Raw genomic sequence first — 6,428 nt, forward strand, 5'->3', positions numbered from 1 at the left:
AACCTTGTGGTTCATTGGAGGTATAGATGCTGATTAGGAAGGAAGATGAAGATTATATTTCATAGTCTGTATGACATGCTGAGTTGCATACACTTCTGTATGTGTTTCTATCCTGACTTGATCTGCAGGGTATTGGATGTGGCTCCTAAGGGGCTCTGGTGGAATCACTACAAGAATTAATGTGAGAGGGGAGTATGATCAGATCAGCATTTAGAAAGATCTCAGGTACAGCTGTGTAGAAGGTGTACTGGAGGAAGAGAAGATGAAAGTGAAAAATAAGAAGGGAGTGATCTCTAATGGATAATGTATCTGGGGAGTCAGGTGAGAGTGAGTGGAGAATGAGAGGAAGTGGAAGGGGAGGGGAGGGCACATATCATTCTATCTCTCACCTTCCAAGAGTCTTTCTTCACCTTTGGTCCCAATTTTTCCTCTGCTCCTTCATCTTTCCATTCCCCTTCCTTCACTCATTCTATTTCCACATTTTCCTTGCTTTTAAATTTCTTCTTCCATTCAATTCCTCACCTATTTCCATTTCTTCTCCTTCAATAATTTTTTTTCTCTTCTATTGGATTGGATTCGACAGCTTCTGAAATTGCTGTCTTTTCAGAAGAGCTCTAAGTCTCCTCTTCAAACAATGTATTCATCTATGTCTGTGCTAATTAGTTACCCTTCTGCCACTTGACTCCACCTATGTTCTGGGTGAGCTGAGCCTCACTCAGTTAGGGGCTACCTACCATGGAGAATGGGAAAAACGAAATGTCCCAGGTGTGCAGCTGTGGCCAGAAGTTCTCCTGCATGGACCTGCATATTTCACTCAAGCTAGAGTTAATACCAGGTACTTATTAGTTACTAACAGCAAGGATGAGTGCTGCAGAGCACAAATAAATTCTGAAATGAAGATTGTATCCATAGCACATTTTTGTTGAATTGTAGAAGAAAAACATAGACACATGAAAAAGTTCATTAACATTATTATCTGTTTACTGTTGCATGAAAGAAAAATGATTGGTACAAAAATGTATTAGAGACTGGAAAAGGGAGAATATCTTAAGAGTAGGAGACTACACAGAGGAGAGTGATTACCATTTATTATTTTACACAGTGTTCTAGAAAACTTATGTATTATTTTATTCAAGCTCCTAGACAAATTTACAGACAAAACTTTTTCTTACAGAGATGAAATCTGAGACTCAGATAAGAAATTTACTCAAGGTCAACTCTCAGAGAAATATAGTTATGAACTTCTGTTCTGTTGGGCTCTGTGTGTCTTCCCACTACTCTATTACCACTGAATCTTTGAAAAGCAGGTTGCATGTGTCTCTAGATCAGTTTAAGGTGTCTTGTGAATGTGTATTCCTGTATCAGCTCTCCAAAGACAAGATCATTTATATCAGCCCAGGGTATTATGATCTGCACATGAGGGTGTCCTTTGTCTGGACTTGGACAATTGCTTTGAGTCACTGAGGACTAGAATGGTGCATAGTAACTTTATACATCTCTGTTTGTGGTGTGTTTTCTTTAGGTGTATGGAGAAGATAGCATGGATTCAGGGAACAACACATGGGTGTCAGAGTTTGTCTTCTTGGGGCTCTCACAGACTCAGGAGCTCCAGCTCTTCTTGTTTCTGGTGTTACTGTTTGTCTACACCACCACTGTCATGGGAAACCTCCTCATCATAGTCACGGTGACCTCTGATTCCAGGCACAACACACCCATGTATTTCCTGCTGCAAAATCTGGCTGTTTTAGATCTTTGTTTCTCCTCAGTCACTGCCCCAAAGATGCTGATGGACTTCCTCACTGAGAAGAAGACCATCTCCTACCAGAGCTGCATGGCCCAGATCTTCTTTTTCCACCTCTTGGGAGGTGGGACTGTCTTTTTCCTCTCAGTGATGGCCTATGACCACTACATAGCCATCTCCTAACCCCTCCACTATATCACCATTATGAACACTTGAGTGTGTGTGGGGCTAGTGGTGGCTGCCTGGATAGGGGGCTTTGTCCGCTCCATTGTCCAGCTTGTTTTGATGCTTCCATTGCCTTTTTGTGGCCCCAACACCTTGGATAACTTCTACTGTGACATTCCACAAGTGCTGAGACTTGCCTGCATGGACACCTCCCTCCTAGAGTTCCTTATGATCTCCAACAGTGGGATGCTGGTCTTCATCTGGTTCTTCCTTCTTCTGATCTCTTATACTGTTATCCTGGTGATGCTGAGGTCCCACTCAGGGCAGGTGAGGAGGAAGGCAGCTTCCACCTGCACCACCCACATCATCGCTGTGTCTATGATCTTCATTCCTAGTATCTATATCTATGCCCGACCCTTCACTTCCTTATGCATGGACAAAGCTGTGTCTATCAGCTACCCTGTCTTGACCCCCATGATCAACCCTATCATCTACACACTGAGGAACCAGGAGATGCAGGCAGCCATGAAGAGATTAGGCAAGCGCCTAGTGATTTCCAGCAGGAAGTGAACTTAAGATAGATTGACTTTAAATGACAAATGTTTTCTCTGAACTGTTTTTCCATGTGAGAAGTGGAGAAAGGATTTTATTGAGTGTGGCAGCTGAGATTAAAGTAATATTTCTATGGACCTCCTCCTGTGTCAGGTATTGTGTTAGGCACTTTCATACTTCTGTGTCATTCTCAGAAAACTGACAGTGGATATGCTATTATTATATTAAACAGTTTTGCCCACCCCTGGTGCCTCAATGGTAAAGAATGTGCTTGCCAATGCAGGAAACATGAATTCAATCTCTGGGTCAGAAAGATCCCCTGGAGAAGGAAATAGCAACCCACCCCAATATTCTTGCCTGGGAAATCCCATGGACAGAAGAGCCTGGTGGGCTAGAGTCCTTGGTGTTCCAAAGAGTTGGACATGACTTAGCAACTAAATGAATGAAACAGTTTTACAAATGGGAAAACTCAGAGAGAAGTGACTTGTTCAATAATGAGGAGCAAGTGAGGTGAAGAGCTGGGCTAGGGGACAGTTTCTCTGACTCCAAGTTTCGAGGCAGAGGATATGGGTAGAATTTGAAACTCAGGGTCTCAGACAATCACAAAGGAAAACTTAGAGAGTTCCTCTTCTATGGACAAATACCTGTGATGAATGCTCTATATTTTCATCTCAACTCTGAAGCCATCACATTTGTTCTGCTCTCTGTCTCTCTACCTCAACCTCATTGTGGTATTTTGGAAGTGATCTCACTTGTAGCATTGTCTAAAAATTCCCATAAGGGTATTTTCCCTTTAGATTTGTTCCTTTTCTACCAAATACTCTTTGGTTTTTTTTTTTTTTTTTTTTTTTATGGGAAAGGGAATATTTATTTAATCATATTAATGATTAAGTACACTGATTATCTTTCTTTTCTTGAAATGTTATTTATAACAACTACAATATTATGCTAGTTCCAGATCTACAACACAGTGATTCAGTATTTCTATACATTACAAAATGATCTCAATAAGTCCAGTTATCATTGTCACTATGCAAAGATATTACAATATTGTTGACTATATTCCCCATGCTTCACAGTTCATTTTCTTACTCATTTATTTCATAACTGGAAGTTTGTGTCTCTGAATCTTTCTAACTCATTTCACTAATCTCCCATCTTCTAACTCCTGCCCCTCTGGCAACAACTTGTTTGTTATATGCATCTCTCAGAATATATTTTAGATTGAAAACTATTCTACTTTCTGAACCAAATCCTTACATCATTTGTATGATGTGGCTAAGAAGAGGATGTTCTAGAATGGTTGGGGAACCAAGGCCAGAGAGAGCAAGACCATGTCTATTAGTGGTCCTGGTCTGAGGTTCAGACCAAGGCTGCTGCCTCATGGGGTTTTGCCTTTCTCTTTGACTTCCTAACCTGGAATGAGGGCTTCTTGAGGGTGGGAACTGTACTTTATTCATCTTTCAATCCTCTCAGGACCTAGACATTACCCTATTCAGATAGGCATTTCTACTTTTTCTTGCATTCTGTTCTTTCCCTGTGAAGTTGAAATCTTCTTTTATCTCTGTATAAAGTGAGGTGAAATTTGCTTAGTCATGTCCAACTCTTTGCGACCCCATGGACTATACAGACCCTGGCATTCTCCAGGCCAGAATACTGGAGTGGGTAGCTGTTCCCTTCTCCAGGGGATCATCCCAACCCAGGGATCAAATCCAGGTCTCCCACATTGCAAGCAGATTCTTTACCAGCTGAGCTCCCAGGGGAGCCCCACATCTCTGTATAACTTGTGTTTATTTACCCCATTTCATTGAAGTATGTTTTTCTTGGTTAGAGTCTTTGGCAATGTATAACATTGCTCCAAAGTTAAGATAATAGAAAGCTTTCTAGTTTCCCCTTCCTTCCCAGCAACCATCCCATGCAGGAAATAAAAGTTACAGACTCTTCAAGCCATTTTGGCAGCTCTGAATTAATCCTTTCTTCCCTTATACTTCCCTGTTCCATTTCACACATTTCTCCCCATTTGCAGTGGGTGTTTGGGGATGACAGGAGAGAAAATGAACTCTGTCATGTTTAATCTGGGAGGTCACACAGAACAGTGTTTTCCCATTCATGCTAAAGTCCTTTAAATGTTTGACAATACTTTTCTCATCCTCTAATTTGTCTCTTTTCCAGATGTAGCATCTACATTCCTTCAATTATTCCTATGGTGACAAGTTTCCTGATTCCAACAATCTGACCGTCTCCTCTGTATTTACTCTCATATGATCACATGGCTCATAAAATGTGATGCTCGGCACATGACACACAGATATATGGGGGGTGTGAAGTCTTTTGGACACTATGATAGCCCTCTTTGAAATATACATCCACCATAAGGATGCTTTTGATTGCAAGTAGCAACATAACCAAATCACAGTGGCTTAAAGAATGAGATTATCTCACTTCGAAAGATTCAGATCAGATCAGATCAGTCGCTCAGTCGTGTCCGACTCTGCTACTCCATGAATTGCAGCACGCCAGGCCTCCCTGTCCATCACCAACTCCCTGAGTTCACCCAGACTCACGTCCATCGAGTCAGTGATGCCATCCAGCCATCTCATCCTCTGTCGTCCCCTTCTCCTCCTGCCCCCAATTCCTCCCAGCATCAGAGTCTTTTCCAATGAGTCAACTCTTCACATCGGGTGGCCAAAGTACTGGAGTTTCAGCTTTAGCATCATCCCTTCCAAAGAAATCCCAGGGCTGATCTCCTTCAGAATGGACTGGTTGTATCTCCTTGCAGTCCAAGGGACTCTCAAGAGTCTTTTCCAACACCACACTTCAAAAGCATCAATTCTTCGGTGCTCAGCCTTCCTCATAGTCCAACTCTCACATCCATACATGACCACAGGAAAAACCATAGCCTTGACTAGACCGACCTTTATTGGCAAAGTAATGTCTCTGTTTTTGAATATGCTATCTAGGTTGGTCATAACTTTCCTTCCAAGGAGTAAGCGTCTTTTAATTTCATGGCTGCAGTCACCATCTGTAGTGATTTTGGAGCCCAGAAAAATAAAGTCTGACACTGTTTCCACTGTTTCGGATAGGCAATTCTATAGTTGGTTAATTCATCAACTCCAACATTTTAAGATCTGGTTTGGCTGCTCTATAATTCCCTGTCTTTCCCTTATGATGGCAATATGGCTCCCAAAACTTCAGTCATTGTATCATTTTTAAATTTTTTTAATTGAAGGATAATTGTTTTATAGAATTTTGTGGTTTTCTGTCATACAACAAGAATCAGCCATAGATACACCATGTCCCCTCATTCCTGGACCTCCCTCCCATCTTCCTCCCCACCCTACCCTTCAGCCTGTTGCAGAGTCCCTGTTTGAGTTCCCTGAGTGATACAGCAAATTCCCATTGGCTGTGTAGGTTACATATGGTATTGTAAATTTCTATGTTACTCTCTCCATAAATCTCCCTTTCTCCCTCCTCTCCTCCCACTGTGTCCATAGGTCTATTCTCTATGTCTGTTTCTCCATTGCTGCCCTGAAAATAAATTCATCAGTGCCATCTCTACCTATTCTATATATGTGTGTCAGTATATGATATTTATATTTCTCTTTCTGACTAACTTCACTCTGAATAACGGGCTGTATTTTCATCCACCTCATTAGAACGCATTCAAATGGGATCCTTTTTATGGCCAAGTAGTATTCCATTATATGTATGTAACACAGCTTCTTTATCCATTCGTCTGTTGATGGACATCTAGGTTGCTTCCGTGTTCTAGCAATTGTAAAAAGTGCTGCAGTGAACATTGGGATACATGTGTCTTTTTCAGTTTTTATTTCCTCAGGGGGTAAATGCTTAGGAGTGGGATTTCTGGGTCATATGGTGGTTTTACTCCAAGCTTTTTAAGGAGTCTTCATACCATCTTCCATGTGGCTGTATCAGTTTGCATTCCCACCAACAATGCAAGAACATTCCC

The 6,428-nt window shown here is 41.5% G+C and overlaps 1 pseudogene; it reads left to right on the forward strand.

Annotated features, from left to right (window-relative positions):
- Positions 1-1,540: 1,540 nt before the first annotated feature.
- On the forward strand, positions 1,541-2,476 carry LOC133231559 (olfactory receptor 4D1-like; annotated as a pseudogene).
- Positions 2,477-6,428: the final 3,952 nt, after the last annotated feature.

This window comes from Bos javanicus, chromosome 19 (genome assembly GCF_032452875.1).
Source record: "Bos javanicus breed banteng chromosome 19, ARS-OSU_banteng_1.0, whole genome shotgun sequence".
Taxonomy (NCBI): Eukaryota; Metazoa; Chordata; class Mammalia; order Artiodactyla; family Bovidae; genus Bos; species Bos javanicus.